At 46.2% G+C, this 22658-nt stretch overlaps 1 protein-coding gene across 2 annotated transcripts in view; it reads right to left on the bottom strand.

The window, feature by feature from the left end:
* The window catches only part of SGCD (sarcoglycan delta), a 756997-nt gene that overhangs the window by 388016 nt on the left and 346323 nt on the right, over positions 1 to 22658 (bottom strand). For both annotated transcript variants that reach the window (XM_044281196.1, XM_044281197.1), the window contains exon 3: positions 21049 to 21181. The gene's annotated coding sequence lies outside the window, so the exon portion shown is untranslated. The remainder of the gene's footprint in view (positions 1 to 21048; positions 21182 to 22658) is intronic.

Here is a 22658-nt window from a genome sequence, read left to right as displayed (position 1 = left end):
CCAAGGTAATAGCTAAAGAGCTCATGAGTATGTTTGCCCGGGTGGGGATACCAAAGGAGATTCTGACGGACCAGGGGACACCCTTTATGTCCAAAATAACAAAGGAATTGTGTAAGCTATTAAATATTAAACACCTGCACACGTCCGTCTACCATCCCCAAACCGATGGGTTAGTAGAACGGTTTAATAAGACCCTGAAGTCCATGCTAAAAAGAGTCGTGGCTAAGGACGGGAGGGATTGGGACTTACTGTTGCCCTATGTTTTGTTTGCGGTACGGGAGGTGCCCCAGGCGTCCACGGGGTTCTCGCCCTTTGAGTTGTTATATGGGCGACATCCCCGTGGGCTACTGGATATCGCTAAGGAAGCATGGGAGCAACAGCCTACGCCTCATAAAAGTGTGATAGAGCACATAGGAAAAATGCAGGACCGAATAGGGGTCGTGTTGCCGATCGTCCGTGAGCACATGGAAGCGGCACAACTGGCCCAGAGTCGGGTATATAACCGAACCGCCCGGGTAAGGACATTTCACCCGGGGGACCGAGTTCTTGTACTCGTGCCCACGGTCGAGAGTAAATTCTTGGCCCGGTGGCAAGGACCCTATGAAGTTAAGGAGAAGGTGGGCCCAGTTGATTACAGGATATACCAGCCAGGGAGGCGGAAGCCCGAACAGGTATATCATGTGAATCTACTAAAACCTTGGAGAGACAGAGAGAATTTGTTTGCAGACAGCCCGCCCTCTGTCGGGACGTCAGGGAGTGACCCGGGGTCACCAGGTGTTCCGGAGAACGCCGCTGGGGTGACGATAGGGGACGGACTGTCGACCAAACAAGCACAAGAGGTGAAAGAATTTGTTAGTCAGAATAGGGACGTATTCTCTGACCTTCCTGGACGTACCACCTTGATCGAGCATGACATTGTCACCGAGCCCCGGGTGAAAGTCCGCCTAAGACCATACCGAGTACCGGAGGCTCGGCGACAGGCCATTTCGCAGGAGGTAAGATCGATGCTACGTCTAGGGGTCATAGAAGAGTCAAAGAGCGAGTGGGCTAGCCCGATTGTCCTTATTCCCAAACCGGATGGTTCATTACGGTTCTGTAATGATTTTAGGAAATTGAATGAGGTATCAAAATTTGACGCCTATCCCATGCCTCGGGTAGACGAGTTGATAGAGCGGCTGGGAAAAGCCCGGTATTTTTCGATCCTAGATCTCATGAAGGGCTACTGGCAGGTACCTCTGACGGAGGCGGCAAAGGAGAAGACGGCCTTTGTCACCCCGGAGGGGCTTTTTCAGTATAGGGTGTTGCCTTTTGGGTTGCATGGCGCTCCGGCTACGTTCCAGCGTCTGATGGATGTCATCCTCAAGCCCCATCACCAGTATACCTCCGCGTATCTGGATGATATAGTCGTGTTTAGCCCAGACTGGGAGGGTCATTTGTCAAAACTTCAGGCAGTGATAGATTCTCTAAGGAAGGCGGGGTTAACTGCCAACCCAAAAAAATGCTCGGTGGGACTAGAGGAAGCTCGCTATTTGGGGTATGTGATTGGACGCGGAGTCATTAGGCCCCAAGTAAATAAAGTTGAAGCAATCCGGAATTGGCCCAGGCCTCGTACGTCCAAGCAAATACGGTCATTTTTGGGCCTGATTGGGTACTACATGAGGTTCATTCCCCATTTTGCCACCTTGGCAGCCCCGTTAACCGGCCTCTTGAAGGGTAGAAAGTCGGTGATGGTTCGCTGGGGGGAGAAGGAGGAGGAGGCGTTCTCCCGTTTGAAGTCGGCCCTATGTGAGTCCCCAGTTCTGGTGACGCCCGACTTCAAGCGGGAGTTTGTAGTTCAAACAGATGCCTCGGGAGTAGGACTAGGGGCTGTGCTTTCCCAGGAGCTCAACGGGGAAGAGCACCCCGTGGTTTTTCTAAGCCGCAAGCTTACCCCAGCAGAAACCCGGTATAGCATTGTGGAGAGAGAGTGCCTCGCCATCAAGTGGGCACTCGAGTCTCTCAGATATTACCTTCTGGGGAGAAGGTTCCGTCTGGTGACCGACCACTCCCCTCTCCAGTGGATGAGTCGGGCTAAGGAGGGGAGCGCTCGGGTTACCAGGTGGTTCTTGTCCCTCCAGAACTTTAAGTTCACTGTTGAGCACAGGGCCGGCCGCTTACAGGGGAACGCAGATGCCCTGTCCCGGGTACACTGCTGTGCATGTGTTCACCCCCTCAGGCTTGAACAGTATGTTCAAGCCCTCAGGGGTGAACAAAGGGGGGGGATATGTAGGAGAGTCCCCGGAATAATAATGGACGGACGATACGTGCCACCAGAGGTCCTGGCCTCGGTGGAGTAAGAACCGGATCATTGCGGTTACAGCGGCGAATGCTGCTGGCGCAGCGTGTCCGGGCCGGTTCTTACTGGGAACAGGTAAAGAGTGGGGGGGTGCCTGTTCCCCACGGCCAGCCCAGGTTTTTGGTGGAGCTGGGCCTTTAAGAATCCAGCCTGCTGATGATGGGGGTGGGGTGTGTCTTGCTGAGCTGGAGATTTCCACAGACAGAGTGAGTGCTGATGAAGGAGAGTCTGGGCGCAGCACACATTGAAGGATAGCCCTGGGACCTGTGGTGCTACAAGCCAAAGGGGCTCTGGCCTGAGGGAGACAAAGGCAGATAGCCTAGAAGCCTGCAGAACTGCTGTGTGCTGTCCAAAACAAGGTGACTCAAACCTGCTGTTTATTTTCTATGGAAGGACTTTTGTTCTATGCACTATGTGGATATGCACCTGTGTGGTCTGCACATTGCCTGTTATGCCGTTGGTGTGAATAAAGTCACAGTGTATCACAAAGACTGTCTATGATTGCCTCAATACTGCCGCCGCTACCGTAGCCTACCACGAGCACATCCCCACACTACATATTGGGATAACATCGCTTTCACCAATCTTAATTTGACAGCAATATTCCAAGCTTTGATTTTGAGATATCCAAATCTGAGAATTGTCAGAAAAAGGGACTGTGGAAATATGACACTAAATTGACACGGACACATGTATATTACAACATAACATTTTTTTTTTAACTTCCTGTCAAAAATATAATGTACCGTAATTCTTTTCATCTTTCAGCCTCAGCTTGACCAAGTCTCACACAAACTAGACAAAATACAAAAAAGAAGGTAATATTATGGCCTTCTGGAGCCTGATACATGAAGTCCCAAGAAACTGTGGACAAGGTGACTGATCTAATTTTACATAACTAGATTATATTAAATTACTAGCTAATGACCCGACGTTGCTCGGGTATTTATTTATTGCAATTTTATATTAAATAACAGTGACTTTCACAATGGCCGCCCCTTTAACGGTGTTTGCCCCTTTAAGAGTCACTTTCACAGTGGCCGCCTCTTTAACGGTGACCGCCCCTTTAACAGGGACTTTCACAGTGGCCGCCCTTTAATGTTGAGCGCTCGATTAACAGTGACTTTCATAGTGGCCGCCCCTTTAACGGTGACCGCCCATTTAACAGTGACTTTCACAGTGGCCGTCCCTTTAACGGTGGCCGTCCCTTTAACGGTGGCCGTCCCTTTAACAGTGACCGTCCCTTTAACAGTGACCGTCCCTTTAACAGTGACCGTCCCTTTAACAGTGACCGTCCCTTTAACAGTGACCGTCCCTTTAACAGTGACCGCCCCTTTAACAGTGACTGCCCCTTTAACGGTGACCGGCCCTTTAACAGTGACTTTCACAGTGGCTGCCCCTTTAACGGTGGCCGCCCCTTTAACAGTGACCGCCCCTTTAACAGTGACTGCCCCTTTAACGGTGACCGCCCCTTTAACAGTGACTGCCCATTTAACAGTGACTTTCACAATGGCCGCCCCTTTAATGGTGACCACCCCTTTAACAGTGAACTTTCACAATGGCTGCCCTTTAACGGAGACCGCCCCTTTAACAGGGACTTTCACAGTGGCCACCCTTTAATAGTGACCGCCATTATATATTGGCACTAAGAGGGGGAGCATTATATACTGACACTAAGGGGGCAGCAATATATACTGGCACTAACGGAGGAGCATTAAATATTAGCACTGGGGTGGAGAAGCATTATATACTGGCACTAATGGCGGTGCATTAAATACTGGAAATGGGGGGGGGGGCATTATATACTTCCACTAAAGAGGGGGAGAATTATATGCTGGCATTGGGGGCATTATATACTGGCACTAAGGTGGGGAAGCATTAAATACTGGCACTGGGTCGGGAGCATTATATACTGGCACTAAGGGGGGGGGCATTATATACTGGCACTAAGGGAAGGAGCATTATTTATTGGTACTAAGGGGGACAGCATTATATACTCAGCACTCCAACTGGTAGATATGCTAATTAGTGTATTTATTCAGCCGGACATGATGGTGCACAAAAATACAACGTTTCGGGCTAAAGGAAAGCCCTTCATCAGGCTAGGTTGTGACCCGGAGCAGGGTTAGCACCATCATGTCCGGCTGAATAAATACACTAATTAGCATATCTACCAGTTGGAGTGCTGTCTAATTGTATAAATACTACAAGTGTGGATCCTGAGGTGGAGTCAGGAACAGAACCTTGACGAGCACCCTCAAATAAGCCAGATTACTGCTGAGTGCTGTGATCATTTGGGACTATACTGGCACTATGGGGACAGCATTGCATACTGGCACTAAGGGGGCGGATTCTATACTGGCACTAAGGTGGGAGTATTATATATTGGCACTAAGGGGGAGCATTATATATTGGCACTGGGGGGGGCAGCAATATATACTGGCACTAAGGGGAGGAACATTAAATAGTGGCACTGGGATGGAGAAACATTATATACTGGCACTACAGGGGGGTAGAGGAGCATTATATACTGGTAATATGGGGACATTATATATGTACTGGCACTATAGGAGGTATATACAGTTTTGCTCAAAATAATAGCAGTCAGACATCACTAACCTGATCAATCACTGTTTTTGGTAGAAATGATATTTCTACATGGGAAATAATTTACTAGCAGGTGTATTAGAATAATAGAAACCCAACAGAACCAACAGTCATGACATGCATGCTGCTGATTCTGTGTAATTGAATCACTAATTGAAAGGGGCATGTTCAAAATAATAGCAGTGTGGAGTTCAATGAGTGAGGTCATTCATTCTTTAAAAAACAGTTGGCAATTATTGCCCTTATTTAAGGAAGGAAGGCAGAAAATATTGTACATGCTGGTTACAGTGCATTTCTCTCTGAAATTCTGAGCAACATGGGTAATTCCAGACATTGTTCAGAAGAACAGCGTACCTTGATTATAGTTGATTGAAGAGGGGAAAACATATAATGAAATGCAGAAAATGATAGGCTGCTCATCTAAAATGATCACAAATGCTTTAAAATGGCAACCAAAACCTGAAAGACGTGGAAGAAAGTGAAAAATTACCATTCGAATAGATAGAATAGCCAAAATGACAAGGACTCAGCCAACAATCAGCTCCAGGAAGATCAAAGAAGGTCTAAAGTTACCTGTGAGTACTGTTACAATTGGAATACGCCTATGTGAAGCCAAACCATCTGCAAGAAGCCCCCGCAAAGTTCCACTGTTGAAAAAAAGACATGTGCTGAAGAGGTTACAATTTGCCAAAGAGCATATTGACTGACCTAAAGAGACATTTTGTGGACTGATGAAAGTAAGATTGTTCTTTTTGGGTCTAGTTGCTGGAGACAGTCTGAAAACATCAGAATACTTGAAGAGGTCGTGCTGCCTTATGCTGAAGAGGAAATACCCTTGAAATGGGTGTTCCAACAAGACAACGACCCCAAACACACCAGTAAACGTGCAACATCTTGGTTGTAGACCAACAAGATTGACATTATGGAGTGGTCAGCCCAATCCCCGGATCTTAATCCAACAGAAAACTTGTGGGGGTGACATCAAAAATGCAGTTTCTCAGGCAAAACCAAGAAATAGAGAAGAACTGTGGAATGGAGTCTAATCATCCTGAGGCCAGAAGTTGGTTGACTCCATGCAACACAAATGTAAGCAGTTCTCAGAAACAGTGGTTATACAACTAAATATTATTTAGGTGATTCAAAGGAAAGCAAAATCTTCAAACCTTTTTTTAGTTTATATAGTGATTAGTCTAATATTCACATTTGTTTATTTTTTTTTTAGAGGAACAACACAAATTTGACATATTTTTCTTCATGTTTTGATTTGGAATAGAATGTGTAGTGTTCCCAATGCATTTGTGTGTATGCAAATACAGTAAAAGCTAGTAGAAGGATTTTGAGCTTTATTCACGTTTTTAAACACACTGCTATTATTTTGAACACAACGGTGTATGTATATATATATATATATATATATATATAAACTTATACACACACAGTATACTGGCACTATGGGGGATGGAGGAGCATTATATGCTGGCTCTACAGGAGTCATATAAATATATATATTGGCACTACAGGGGGCATTATATATACTGGAACTATGGGGGAGCAATATATATATATTTGTGCTCGGATCGGCTCATGCTGAGAGGATACCCTACCTAAGCCTACCCTCCCCTGCCTACTAGAAGCAGCAGAGTTGTGCCGGAACTGCTTATAGAAGGGTAGCCTAAAGGGGGCTACCCCAATGTATTTAAGAAAGACCGCGATGGTTAGCCGGGTATGGCCTAGTGCGAGTAGGGGAGAAGATGTCGGCTCGGATTCAATGCTGAGGAGCCAAGCATCAAAAAGGCACGTACCGGACACCACCTATTGGCCGTGGGGAAGTATCTGACCTCCACCGACTCCCCGGGCCATGTCGTTTTGGTTGAGGCCAAGGAGAGCACATAGATGGACCCGCGCCGGACGAGCTGACCTTTCTGCAAGCACACGGCCAGCGTGTTGGCGCCCATTAGCTCACCTGGCCTGAGGAACCCATAGAAGGCCAGATACAATGCTGTTACTACCAGCGCGCTAACCTGTGGGCCGAATGGTTCGCCCTGTAGTTTGTCTGTCCCCAACCTGAACAAGCGGCCGGTAAAGGGCTGACGCACCTGTCGTTTTGCGACAGACGTCTTGCGCAAACCCTTCAACGCCACTTTGATAGGGTGGGTAGAGAAAAGTGACGGTAGTTCCGGATATAGGCTGTACCGGTGGTGCTGAATACCTGCCAGGTATAATTTAACCGTACTATAGGATAAGTGTAATTGAGAGTGGCAAAACCCAACAAAACCCAGTAGGTGAGTGATAGGTCCCAGGCCTGCGGCCGGGTAGGTATTTTCATATTTCTGGAACAGGCGCCACGCTGTCTTATATGCCCGCAGGGTATTGTGGGACAAGGATTTAGCCATCAGTGTCTTAGCTACGGTGAGATGCGAGACTAATCCAAGCGCAGCTGGGCCTGGTGCGGAATTGGTGTCGGCGAGAGATCTGCCCCTGGACAAACCTGAAAGAAAAGTGGAAAATTAAGGCGGGATAAGGCGTCTGCAGCGACATTGCGTTCTCCACTGATGTGCCTGCATATGAAACGAAAATTGTGTGTCAGAGACAACCAGACGAACCTCCTCACGAATGACATGACCAGTTTGGAACTAGACCTGCCCTTCATGACGATGTCCACAACTGCCGTATTGTCCGTGAGAAATAGTACCGTGCAGTTCCTCCACTGCTCGCCCCACGCCACTGCTGCCCCCACTAAGGGATATACCTCAAACAAGGCGGAACACGAAGAGAAACCTGGAATGGATGCGACCTCCGGTGGCCAAGGACCCGCGAACCAGTGGTAGCCGTACAGCGCGGCAAAGCCGACTGACGATGAGGCATCAGTGTGGACCACTGGAGACTGGTTCGAGACTACCGGAATGAAGAGCGACACGCCATTCCAGTGTGTCAAAAACCTGTCCCACATCATCAGGTCGGCCATGGCCTCTGGACCTAACCGTACCATCTCGTTCTGTGCGCGGGCCTGTGGGAGCAGCGCCAAAAGCCTAGAGATGAAGGACCTGCCTTGGGGAATGATGCGCATGGCAAAATTGAGCATGCCTAACAGGGATTGCAGGTCCGCTCTGGAAGCTACTCTCACTTGAGCCCACCTATGCACGGCCTGCCTGATTCTATCTAATTTATCAGGTGGGAGACTCGCCTGCATGCGCACAGAGTCTAAACGTATCCCTAAAAACGTGATGGTGGTGTCGGGGCCTTCTACTTTGTGAGAAGCTATTGGCACATTGAGGTCAGAAAATACTGTCTGCAAGCGCTGTAGGTCCTGAGGCTGCCGTGTCGGGGGCTCGACCAGAAGGAAGTCGTCCAGGTAATGCGTGACATGGCTGACCCTGAAGACGTCTGATAAGACCCAATGCAACGCGCTAGCCAACTGATCAAAGAGCCATGGACTTGACTTGGACCCGAAGGTCAGTTTGCTGGCAAAGTAGTACAGCCCTTGCCACTTTATCCCATGCCACTGCCAGAGTTCCGGATGGATGGGGAGCAGTTTAAAGGCGTCTGTGATATCCGCCTTGGATAACCAGGCCCCTCTCCCGAACTTGAGTATGACCTCAATCGCCTCATCAATAGAGGCGTACCTCATGGAGAATTCTTCCGAGGGGATCAAAGAATTCAGACTGGGGACTGCTAAGGAATGTGGGGCTGACAAATCGTACACCAATCTTTTTTTTTTATTGGAAAATTTTCCTGTCACCACCCCGACCGGGTTGACCCTCCAGCACTCAAACGGAGGCTGCCGCACTGGGCCGATCACATAAGCCTTATCCAGCTCGATTTGGATTAATTGGGTGACCGTCTCGGGATCTCTGATAGCCGACGCCAAGTTCCCGCACTCATGCGGGGCTTGCGGAAGAGCCAGCAAGCCTGTGTGGAAGCCGTACCGCAGACCGTTGAGCACGTATAGTACCCAATCTGAATCTGGGTGACCGGCTAAGAAACAGGCGAGGAGATCCACGTTAACCACGCTTAGTCATGCGTGATTCCCCCCCTTTTTGCGTGCAAGCGACGCGGGGGTGAGCCCTGAAACACTGGGTACATAAGTGCAACAACCTGCATTGATTGTAGTGGCATATGGCATAATTAAAATTATTGCATAAAGGTGACTTACCGAGGTATTTCACCGGGCGCCCCAACTTGTCATTGGACATCCTGCCGGATATTGGGAGGAACAAAATGGGAAGGAGCTATGGTTGTGGAAAAGCTGGACCCACCCGGCGCTGCGGATGCTGATGAGCTGGCGACAGACCCTGTCTGCAACACTGTGTTGAACGCTGCAGGCTGGCCCTCGACAGTCTCCAGCCTAGCCTCGCACCTGCAGCCCCGAGGGGACCCTGCATCGTAAGTAGCGGTACCGGAATCCCTCCTACCGCCGTGGTAGTATGGCTCACGAGTATGTCGTCGTGCGGTTACTGCGTGCCGTAGTGGCTGGCCTAAATAATGAGTCTGTAGTCGCAACGGATTTGTGCCTGCAGTCGTGGCAGGGCTTTAGAGCGGGTCTGTAGTCGTGACAGACTGATGCCTGCAGTCGTGGCAGGACTTTATAACGTGTCTGTAGTCGTGACAGACTGATGCCTGCAGTCGTGGCAGGGCTTTAGAGCGGGTCTGTAGACATGACAGACTGTTGCCTGCAGTCGTGGCAGGGCTTTATAAGGAGTCTGTAGTCGTGACAGACCTGGCAAAGCAAACAACTCTGTACAAATTTTTTTATTTTTTATTTTTTCCCCTCCCCCCCACCAAAAGCCACGACTGTAGGCGCCACCCTGTAATAGATGCGTCAGCGGCCTGGACCTAGTAGTCCACCATCCCCCAAGCCTAAGCAGGAGAAAAGAGGGGTTCAGCCCGTGCATGCACCACCCCTAACTCACCTGGCGGCCATGACAGCCACAAACCCCCACAGTGTCGTAAATTTAGCCAACCACCTGTGGACCTGGGTAAACAAGGACAGACATATGAGTGAGCGCATGCCGGCTGGGTGACCCTTCACTCATGCCGCCGCTCCCTAGCTAACCACCGGACTATGGCGACTGCGCTTTAACCAACCCCCTGCCGCACCGTACGGCCTTTCGGGCGGCCCGGCTGCGTGCGCAAGTGCAGTGGCCAGCACCGCCTCCTTGAAACCCTCTATGTCTTTGCTCTTCATACATATTCCAAATATATTAAACACATACTTTTTTTTTTTCCCCTTTCCCCTGCCTTGTACCTGGCCACTGCCTTGTACCTAGCCACTGCCTGAGCAAGGGATGCCTGTACCTGGACTGCAGTACCAGTATGGGCCTGTAGGTGTCACCCACTAACAAGCCAGGAGCTGCTGGAGCGCAGCAAGACAGTGAGCTGTGCTGTGGAGCCGACGGCCGGCGTGATCCGACGCTGCTGCGCCACAGGTGAGGGGTGCCCGCCTGGGGGACACTGTATGTGGGAGCGGGGGTGCTTGGCGCCGGGCCTGGCGCGGATCGGGGTGCCTGTATGGGGGTGCCTAGAGCGGGAGTGTGTAGTAACCACGAGTACACACCTAGAGAAAACCGGAGATGTCACTGGGGGTGCCGGCAGGGATCGGGGGCGCGGGTAGTCGCCAGCGCGGTTGGGGACCGGCGGCACGCTCGGCAGCCCCACATGTTAATACATAATACCCAATATGTTAATACATCGCAAGATGGGTGTGCGGCCACCCTGCCTACCTAATCACCGTAGCGACGAGCCCGACGCAACCGATCACCCGATCCTCCAGTGACGCACACACTTCTCTGGCACCAACCCACAAGCCGATTTGAAAGTGTTCAAACCGACAAGTGGGGGCAGGAGGGCCAGGTTTAAATAGTGAACGCCCCGCCTCCCCCTCACACAAATCCGGCACTCTCAATTGCCTACCACATATATAGTACAGACCAAAAGTTTGGACACACCTTCTCATTCAAAGAGTTTTTTTTATTTTCATGACTATGAAAATTGTAGATTCACATCAAAACTATGAATTAACACATGTGGAATTATATACATAACAAAGAAGTGTGAAACAACTGAAAATAAGTGTTGAACTGCGGTTCCATGGGCCTATACAGAGAAGGTGATTCTGAGCCCCTAACTTCATCCATACCGAACATGTATACCAGTCATTTTTCATTTCATTATAATCTTTATTGTTATCACTGTACACACAAGACATCCTCAAAAAGGCCTAACAAACTACATGTGCTCATCCCATAACAAATGGACCCTAGTGACGAGTAATTGGCTCCAAAATCATCTCAAATTGGATTTGTCTTCAGTTTGGTGCCCACCATTTTGTGTCCGAGACTTTGCCCACTGGAGCATCCTCTGAGCTACTATTGAAAATAAAAGCTGGCAGTATACTGGCCAAGGGTGACTCACTGGTGGGAACAAAGATTCCAGATAATGAATGCCCTGTACTACAAAGTATCCTGTCTCTGCAAAACGAAATAAACACGAAAAATAAAAATGTACTGCCACTCAAGTAACCGACAGCATAAATCTATAATAATAATTAATTAGAAAGTCCAAATCACTGTCTGAGACGATTATTAAAATAAAAACTAAAATTCCACTTCTAAACAGTCCTGGCCTGATAAACAGATCAGTTGATACATATATTGTGTGCCGCGGGTCTTCGTGTGCACACTAAATCTAAATTCACACCTGATACGTTAGTATCTGATAGAGATGAGCGAAGTATTCAAAATTATTTTCGTCTCGTACTTCCGTTCCGCAAAAAGATAGAACATGTCCTATCTTTTTGCAGAACGGCCGGATCGTGGACCCATTCAAGTGAATGGGTCCGCGATCCGCTGCGGCTGCCCCACGGACTATGCTCGTGCATTGCGGCCCGCAGCACGACCACGGGTCACACACGCCCGTGTGAAAGAGGCCTAACACTGGTAGCGGGACACTGCTGTATTTTTTGTGATTCGCATTTAGGGGTCACAGCAAACATATGAGTTGTGCTGCAATCCCCTCCATTTCTATTGGATCACTGCTACTCTGCGATGCCCCTGAGATCCTGGCCACGACCATTGTCCCCGTGTAGCCCTACCCTAATGTCTTGTGCTGTACATTAACCTTCAATTCACACCTGATGAGTTTGAGTCCAACATGAAGTCACTGGTGAGTTACTGCTGTTATAAAGATCAGGTCTCTATTTCCCGACTTGACGCAGTAGTAAATTGCATAGATGTACATACATGTATCCAGCTGGTGTGCCCCACTTCTAAACATGCAGGGGGTCATTTACTAACATTGCTTCGCCAGTGTTGGGCGTCATAAAATTGCAAGACACTTTTCTGCAACTTTTTAAACCCCCATGTGACAACCTGTTTGTCAGAGTAAAACATGTGGTTTTTGGTGTGGTTTTGGTGCAGAAATCCACATGAAAATGTGTGCTTGTAGCGCTAGTACATTTTTATTCTTATTATGGAAAATAAGACTCTTTTCACATTGTGTCTTGGGTGTGCATTTACTATATGCTTCTGGCAAGCTGCTGGCGCATCTGTCAAACTAACCCAAAGGCCCCTTTTACAGCTACGGATGCCAACATTTTTTTATTTTTTGTCTCTGTTTAGCGGCATTTGGTGGGATTTTCATTTTAGCTACATGGGATAGCATAGCAGACTTTGCTATTCCATCACAGGCGTCCAGTGAAACATACACCCAGCAGTATACATTATTTCCAATGCAAATAGTAAAAAGACACTCAAGAAGTAAAGTGAAAAAAGCCTTAAATTTTTTATAAATTTTTTAGCCCTTTTTACATGTCACATGAAAAAGCCCTGTATAAATGGGAATAAAGGCTCCTTCCGGCTAATTATATCTGCTTGATACCATCTACTTAAACATCAGTTTGTATTCTGCTTACCATATTATTTCTTTAGTCTTGGACTACATTCATCCTGGAGTATAATTAATCTTTCCGGTTGCACTGTATTATAGCCCTCTCAGAAAATCTTGACAGTCTTTATTTCTTAAAAAGCTAAGTAATATTTTTCTGGGTTTCTAATTGTCTTCTATTTACCGTTTTCCAGCAAACTAGTGGTTGTAAGCATCACATCATTTTACATACGACATAATGAACTTGATCATTCCCACTAGGGGCTTTAAAGTCTAGCTTATCCCACACAAAATAGCACAAAATGGAATGACCTAAATGAAGATCAGATCTGGAGAGCAAATCAGAAAATGTTCCCTTGCTGGCACCACGATCAGCTGCAATCTGTAGAGAAACCTGGCAGCAAGTGTTCAATTTCCCTGCAGCGCCACCACATGGGAAATGAAGTATTACACATGTGCCAGTGTAATTCAGAATAAGACAAATCTTCTAAAGCGAAAATGCCCTGTGCAAGGAAGCACATCAAAGAAAGTGTTCAAATCCTATCCCTCTGCAAGGAGGGAGAGATTGGTTGCCAACAGCCTCACATAGCTGGGATAGATTTAGGCCTCTTGCACACAAACGTTTTTTGTTCCATTTTTTTGCGGTCCGTATACGGAACCATTCATTTCAATGGGTCCGCAAAAAAATAGAATGTACTCCATATGCATTCCGTTTTCTTATTTACGTTTCTGTCCTATTATTGTCCGCATAACAGACAAGGATAGTACTGTTCTATCAGGGGCCAGCTGTTCCGTTCCGCAAAAAAAGGAATGCACGCGGACGTCATCCGTATTTTTTGAGGATCCGTTTTTTGCGGACCGCAAAATACTTAAAAAGCTATACAGTCGTGTGCAATAGACCATTGCGGAAACTATCAGAATACTCAAAGCTGAGAAGATTAATGGTTGTCACTCTTCACCTTCTTGTATTCTTGATATTGTATTATTCAGAAAGCCACAAAAGACAGCAACTGCATCAGGCATCAAGATATTGGGTGAATATATTGGAAGAAAATATGGGGGGAATTTATCAATACTGGTGTAAAAGAAAACTGTCTCAGTTGCCCATAGCAAACAATCAACGTCACCTTTTTTTAAGAGCTCCTTTGGAAAATGAAAGGTGGAATCTGGTTGGTTGCTATGAACAGCTAAGCTAGTTTTCCATTACACCAGTACTGATAAACTTTCAAACTGCTATACTGGCTGCTTGCTGCCACCACTAGAGGGAGTAGAGGAGCTTGCTGCATACTGTATTATTATTGACTTCAATAAATAGTACACAGTGAGCTCTGAAGCTCCCCCAAGTGGTAGCTGCAGGTAGCAAGAATGTTATCCTTTAAATATATGGCTACACAGGGAATTTGGAGCTCTGTATCAGCAAAACAAAGCTCAGACCACTATAAAGATATGTTGAGAAATTAATCAGCACAGTATTAAGGTCCTAAAAATGATGGTGGTAAAAAGCAGACATACACTTTAAGGTGGCTAAAACCCCACTAGTAAACCTCTATTATATACACACAGTGTACTCTGTGAGCAAATGTTACTATGTTTTATGCTCCAATGACTTAATCCTTCTGTGGTTTGCAATATGTCAAACCTCTGTTCATCGCAACTCAAAAATAGACTTTGACTTGTGGGGTTTTGTTTTGAGACCCATGTGCCAATAAACATTAGAGCAATGTTTCCATGCATGGGTTATCATGTCCACCAGAGAATGATACTGTAGGAAAATAGAGAATAAACATTAGTACAATGCTTCCATGCATGGGTTATCATGTCCACCAGAGAATGACACAGGGTGAAAACAAAGCTATGTACAACATATCCAACCTCCGAATCCATTTTTCATGGCTTTACATTTTTACAGAAGGTGGTCTGCAGTCGGACAGTTCACGGGGTCATGATTGACAGATAAAGCCAGGGCAACATTAAACTTGAAGCTTGCGGTGCACTGCTTTATTCAAGAACAGTTCCCCTTGTGATGTCCGCCTGGGTAGCTGGAGAATTTAATAAGGGATCTTTTAAGCTCAGCTTTCATGGCTATTTTAAGCACTGCTTGCCAATTTAAGTGCACTGGTACAGTTACAGTCACTGCCTCTCAGTTTCGCTAGGAATATTCTCTCTGTTTTTCACGCACAACTCTCTGATCAGCTTCTAGAACACATCTCATGTTTCCAATATGACTTTAATAAATGTATCTTATGCTTCTGCTCCCAAACCAGCCTGGGCTATTAGCACATCTTACCCATATGGCAAGAGTGTTAGTTCGTTCAGAGCTCTCTCCGCCTTCTGAGACATATTACTAGTGTTCTTTCTGATGTACCGTAGTCATTGTTTGCTTGTTAGGCATCTTGTTATGGTATGCATGTAAAAATAAGGTTAAAATGGATTCAAAATGTTACAGGGATTTTCCAGAAGTATAATATTCATAACACTAGTGACGTCACAGCTTCAAATAGCTCATTGGTGGTGGGGGGCAAGGGTTAAAGTTTAACCGTCATGTTTTCATCAAAAAATCAGTTTTAGCATATGTTACTGCTTCTTACAGATCTTTTGACAATCATTGACAGACTAACTCAGGTATACATGCCTAATTAAAAATAGCAATTTTTAAAAAAAATGACAGTTACACAGTTAACTCTCAATAATCAGATACTGATGAACTATACTCAGGGCAGGTCATCAATATCTGATTGGTGACAGTCCAACTCTTGGCATTCTTGCCTATCACTTGTTTAAAGCTGTGATGTCACAATTGTCAGTCACATGGCCTATGTACAGCTCAGTCCCATCCAAATAAATGGGTTTGGGCTGAAATACAGTAAAATGTATGGCACTTGATATTCACATTATAAAGCAATCTTTCATTTCTTCACATACCACTGTTTTCCTTGAGTTTATCCCTTAGTTACAGCTTTTTAAACATTTACAATATGAGGACCTTCTCAAGATGGCTCCTCTGCCAGTTCTGAGGCCAAAACTGCTTTGCCTCACTTCACATACACACTTTCTGTAGCCAGCCAATCAGATCGGATTACTGAGAGACACGCCTCCTCACTCTGAAGCCTAATGCAGGCATGCAGTGTGAAGGACCGCCCCTTTGTCTATGTGTCTTCTTAGCCGGAGACAGACAAGCCATAGCAACTGTCTTTTAAGGGAACAGTGGAAAGGCACAGGGGCAGAGGCGTAGCTATAGATGAAGCAGGGGAAGCGGCTGCTTTGGGACCCTAACCCAGAAGAGGCCCGTCCAGGAGGAGGAGGACTAAAAGATTTTGTCAGGGTTTCCTCAACAGTATTACACAATGAACTTACATACAGTGACAGTATAGACAGTGTAGAAAATGGAAGGAACAGCTGCCGGGCCTGGTCTGAGAGAGCGATCTTTACTAGCCACAGGAATGGGGCGGCATGAAAGGAAGGGGTTGCGAAAAAATTACTGGGGGAGGGGGGCCCCATCCAAAAATTTGCTGTGGGGCCCAGTCATTTCTAGCTACGCCACTGGACAGGGGACATCAATGAAAGCTGTTATTATAAGGCAATTACAGATCTTTTGACAATCATTGACAGACTAACTCAGGTATACATGCCTAGCTCTAATTAAAAATAGCAAATAAAAAAAAATGACAGTTACACTTTAACTCTCATTAATCAGATACTGATGAACTATACTCAGGGCAGGTCATCAATATCTGATTGGTGACAGTCCAACTCTTGGCTTTCTTGCCTATCACTTGTTTAAAGCTGTGATGTCACAATTGTCAGTCACATGGCCTATGTACAGCTCAGTCCCATCCAAATAAATGGGTTTGGGCTGCAATACCGTAAAATGTATGGCACTTGATATTCTGTGAGGAGGCCACATCGTTCACTGGAGTGCTTCTTTAAACAGCTGATCAGTAGTGGTGGCAGACCACCATCGATTAGATATTGATGACCTATCCTGAAGATATTTCATCAATATTATACTCCCGGAAAAGCCCTTTAACAATGCTCAACTCGTATCACAGGGTGGTTTGGTTTATCTCATTTTAAAGGGGTTATCCAAACCTGGTAAAAACCCATAAAAAATGCCTGGGCCCGTCATATAGAAAATACTTACTTGGTCTACAATGCCTGTGTCCTGCCGGATCCTTCACTGCATCTCGCCACATACAGATAACAACATCCGTTGACGGGGGTGCAGATAATAGCAGGCCGTGACAGTGACCTGCCCCCTTGCGTCACATGGCGTTGGGGACCAGGCAAGTACTCTCTGTATGAGGGGCCCATGCAGTGTGGTAGGTTTTCCAGGTTAGGATAACCCCTTTAATGCCACACGTTCCTAAACTGCAGCCTAACACCCCCACCCTCCCCCAAAGAACAGACCAAAGACCTTCCCACAATAGTAAAAAATTGGTGGACAGGCAGAATTTTTAGGACCATGAAAGGGCTGGGTCCAAAAGGCAGTAATATGTCATACAGTTAAAAAATAGAGATGTCATAGAGTTAAAACACAAAAAAGCTACATATGCCTAAGCTGCCATTCATGTCGCTGTGACTGCTGAGGCCTGTCATTGGTTGTAGCAGTCATCGGACCAAGGCGCCTCCTGGTGGACAGGTGAATGGGTTCTTTTAAGTTCAGGGGGACAGGGGAGGTCCCCAGTAGTCATCTACGTCAAGGTCGGACAAACCTTTTAAGGGGTCATGCACAAGGCCGTTGTGTGACCGTGGCCGTATTGCGGCCCGCATATGGCGGGTCTGCAATACAAGGGCACCAGCCCATGGTCACTCCGCAATCACAGAAATGCGGAAACGGAATCACGGATCGCAACCCCACGGAGGCACTTCAGAGTGTTTCCGTGTTGTTTCTGGCCGTGCCTCCGCACTGCAAAAAAATATGTTGACCCACTTCAAGTTAAATGGGTCTCGATCCATCCCGGCTGCCACACCGATGTTGCCCGTACATTGGGGACCGCAAATTGCGGTCCCCAATGCACGGAACGGTCACACAACGGCCGCGTGCATGAGCCATAAGGGAAACCTGCCATGTCAGTTTCACTTCCCAAATTGTACTGTATTTCATTTACAGTAGAGTACAGAGAGCTATTCCCCAAAAATGGTATTTTAAAAGTATGTCACATCGTAAGCAACGTTTGTCCAATCTCAAGCAACGTTTTCCCATGTCATATATACATATGCAGGAAACTGGCAGCTGGGTGTTTTAGACATAGGAGGAGCTTGTAAAGCATTTCTACTTCTATCTAGTTGACTGCACAGGTGTAGTTGGCTGCTGACCCACGGGGATCAGAGACACCAGTGGAAAACACTGAGGGGTGAGACAAAATTTGTGGTCAATGGCAAGCTGAGGTCAAGGCAGGCAAGCCACTATACAATGTTGGTAAGCTGCGAGAAGGCCGCGGGGCTCACAGGAACAGCTGAAAACCCTTTTAAGCCTAATGTTCTTTGAGGAAAGTCAGACCTTATCTCCAAGAGAAAACTAATGTGGAACTCTGCACTTCATACTGGCAGAGGCCAGAGTTCTTCAAAGACTCTGCAGAAGGTTGCTGGGAACTTTTGCTGATTGCCGCTCACTGGATCACTTCTCTCTCATAGTGGGTTAGGCCAGGTAAGGGCCTTTCCAGACAGCACTGAAATTAAAACTGTCACCTTGGTCCAATTGGTGGGGAACTTGTGGGGCTGCAACTCAAAGTAGTACATTGATTGATGAATCCACAACACAGCTGGGGGTATCCATCATTACAAACAGACATAGATAAGAACCTCCTGGGGGATGCAGATTTATTTTATGCATTTATATAGTGCTACTATATTCCGCAGCGCTTTACAGACATTAGCATCCAACTGTCCCCAATGGAGCTCACAATCTAAGGTCCCTATCAGTATGTCTTTGGAGTACCCGGAGGAGACCCACACAAACACAGGGAGAACATACAAACTCCATGCAGGGGTTCTCCCATTGACTTCCATTGTGCTCGGTAGAATACCCGAACATCGCGAAGTGTTCTACTCGAGCACACTCGCTCAACACTATTAATAACCACAGAAATTTGGACTTAATAAAAATCTACAAAACTCCAACTGAGATAATCCCCATGCCAACAAATAAAAAACATCAAGGAACCAAAAGCTGTTTCAACTATATATAAGAACCCAAGAGCCAAAGCACATGCATGAACCCATGGTGGGAGAGCAATCTAATTAGACTTTTGTAGGTAGAAGTAGGACATTTCCTACAAGTGATAACTTGATAGTGATAGAACTCAGTGGAACTATCACAGTGTGTCAAGCCAATAAGAACATCTCTCCAAAAATCTCTATCATGTACACTTGGTGACTAAAAGGCAGAAGCACACGCATAAACACATGGTGGGAGTTCAATCTAATTAGACCTTTTAAGACAGAAGTAGGACATGTTCTACAAGTGATATTGTATATAAGAATTCACTGGAACCATCTGGAACCATCTTGGTGTGTCAAGCCAAAAAAAAATCTCTCTTTGAATATCTAGCATGGGCAGCTGATGCCCAAGAGAAAGAAGCATATGCATGGACATATGGGAGGAGTGTGATCTAATTAGACCTTTTTAGGCAGAAGTAGTATATTTCCTACAAGTGATATCTTGTATATAAGAACTCACTGGAACCATCATGGTGTGTCAAGCCAATAATAAGTAAATCTCTCCAAAAATCTCTTACATGTACACCTGATGACCAAGAGACAAAAGCATATGCACAGCCATATGGTGGAAGTGCAATATAATTAAAACTTTTTAGGCAGAAGTAGGACATTCCCGCAAGTGATATCTTTTAATCTCTCCTTTAGGGCTCATGCACAGAACAGTTTCAGCTTCTGCAAATTGCAGATCCGCAAAACACGGATACAGGTCGTGTGTGTTCTTCATTTTGCAGAATGAAATGTCCTGCCATCTAAAGAACTGTCCTATCCTTGTCCATAAAACGAATAAGAATAGGACATATTCAGTTTTTCTGTGTAGCAGTGGAATGGGTGCGCTGGCCGCATTTTTTTTGGCCCCATTGAAGTGACTAGGTCCACTTCCGACCCTCAAAAAATGCGGATCGGATGTGTACCAAAAATAAGTTTGTGTCCATGAGCCCTTAAAGAGGACCTTTTATGGGTCCAGACATTATGAAATAACTAGCAGGTTATGTAGGGCATAGTGCAGGGATGTAATATTGCTTACTGGTTTGTCTGGGCGTCGCTCTGTTCGCCCGCTGTGCCCCCCGTTCACTTTTCCCTCTTGGTATGCTAATGAATAGCATTGGTACAAGGGGGCAGAGACTGCCCTGTTTCTCAGTGGGCATCTCCTTCTCCCTGGCTGTAGCACTGTCCAGTCGCAGCGGAGAGCGTCACAGTCAGGGAGAAAAAAAAACTCACCTCCTCCTTGTACCGATGCTATTCATTAGCATACCAGGCAGGAGAAGTGAACGGGGGGCACAGCAGGCGAACAGAGCGGCGCCCAGACAAACCAGTAAGCAATATTCCATCCCTGCACTATGCCCTACATAACCTGCTAGTTATTTCATAATGTCTGGACCCATGAAAGGTCCTCTTTAGGAACACTTTCTAAATATCCTTCCCTCTTCTTATAAGTTTTTTCACTATGCCCTTTGTTCTCTAATGCTCCAGATAGCCATAGTTTTCATTTCTCAGCACCCAGACAGTGCCACCACCTATAACTTATTACATATCACTATGCAAAAGCTTTCTGAAATGAAAGGTGTCCTTTAAGGTTTCGCAAATTAAGCCTTGAGAAGCTTTGCTACATAACTTAATAAACCAAAGAGAAACCTAAACAATGTACTATACATTATTGTACAAAACATTACTCACTTGTCACTGATTGCATTGTTCTCTTTATGAGAATGTCTGACTTGAACACACCCTTTTTACTTAAAAGGGACACTTATGACTCTGCCTGAGCATATATGAGCTGCTGCTTTATCAATAGCGCTTACAAACAGAATGGAAGGAACAATAATGGCAATGTAAACCGATCATTTTTGGGGGAGTTTCCCTTTAAGTTTAGATTTTTGAATAAGTGACTGTGTTATTACTGTGCTCTGTAGCTACATGAAGCCATTGAATCATTCTGTTAAATCAATTTGGATAACAAAGTGTTACATTTTCTTGGTGAATGAGAATGGCACCACTGTGAACCTTACCTTGATCAGTCCTAATCAGCTTTGGGCAGAATCTGTATCAAAGCATCTAGACGTAGGACGGTTGAAAGATGTAAGTTATAGTTTCTATACAAGACTCGTCACTGTCCCAGAGGGGGGTCTATATCTGTGCCACCTGCAAATCAAGGAGAAATATATTGGGATGAACATTATAATGCTTGGGAACTTGAAACTTTTGGTGTCTGCCCTAAGGGTATTTTTGTTCTGACTTGTGGGAATAAAATACCTCAGCATATGAAATTTGTCTCTTCACTATACGGAGATCTCAACAAGAGGAGAGAACATGCTGCAAGAGATTTTTGTGGGTCACCTTCAAAGGCCTAGATATTTTAAAACATATGAGGAACATATGCAAATCACTTCTATGTATCTTTTGTGTCAGTTTCGAATTCTTTAAATTAACCTTGTAAAGTGACATCAAGACATTGCTTATATTACCATTTTATTTGTGGTGATAACTGAATGTTGAACATGAAGATATAGAGTAAAGGTTGTCCCATAGCAAAAATGATGATGGGGCCTCAATCATGCCAATACTCTCCTAATTCCTCGGGTCTGGTTTTGTCCTCCTCACTTTCCTGTGATTTGCGGGCAAGAAGGGTAACCGCAACCTTCAATCTAATCCACCACCTGCTAATATTACAGTTGGAGAAATTCTGGTGCATTCTCAGATTGTCCATTGGAGAAGGTGACAGGCTCACCTGGAAAATGGTTTCTACAGCAATTCGAGGGCCTGCCTATTTTAAACCTATACATTTCCAGTTCAATGAGGTCATCCATTAAGAATAACTTCTGTTTATATGCACTACTGATCCATTCTCCTAGCAACAGTAGCTTGCACTTAAAGGGATTCTGTCACCAGGTTTCACCCCTGTCAGCTAAACATATGCTGATGTTCAGGGAATCAGGATTCCTAATGTGGGCTTCTAAATGTGATCCGTAGCCTTATTTAGCTAAAAAACAGGTTTTACTAACCTGTCACTCAAAGAAATAAGGTGCCCAAGGGGATGTCAAGGGATGCAAGGTGCCGGCCGCACCCACCGCCGTTCGTGCCCAGCGCCGCCTTTCCAGACTTCTGCACCGCCTCCTAATCCTCTGTGCCGCCTCTCGCTCTCCCTCCCTCCCCCCTCCTCCTGCTGTAAGATCTTGCGCGTGCGCACAGGGCTCTGCCTGATGCGCCCGTGCGGACTTCTCGATTTGGCTTCTTAAAGCGAAGTGCGCATGCGCCGGCACTTCGCTCAACCCAGGTATGACCTGCACTCTGGCCCCAGCCTCTCAGATCCCTGTGCGCACGCGCAAGATCTTACAGCAGGAGGAGGGAGGGAGAGCAAGAGGCGGCACAGAGGATTAGGAGGCGGTGCAGAAGTCTGGAAAGGCGGCGCTGGGCACGAACGGCGGTGGGTGAGGCCGGCACCTTGCATCCCTTGACATCCCCTTGGGCACCTTATTTCTTTGAGTGACAGGTTAGTAAAACCTGTTTTTTAGCTAAATAAGGCTACGGATCACATTTAGAAGCCCACATTAGGAATCCTGATGAGGCCCTGAACATCAGCATATGTTTAGCTGACAGGGGTGAAACCTGGTGACAGAAT

Source organism: Bufo gargarizans, chromosome 2 (assembly GCF_014858855.1).
Source record: "Bufo gargarizans isolate SCDJY-AF-19 chromosome 2, ASM1485885v1, whole genome shotgun sequence".
Taxonomy (NCBI): Eukaryota; Metazoa; Chordata; class Amphibia; order Anura; family Bufonidae; genus Bufo; species Bufo gargarizans.
The sequence above is the reverse complement of the archived record's forward strand: the minus strand, read 5'-3'. Positions and strand labels throughout refer to the sequence as shown.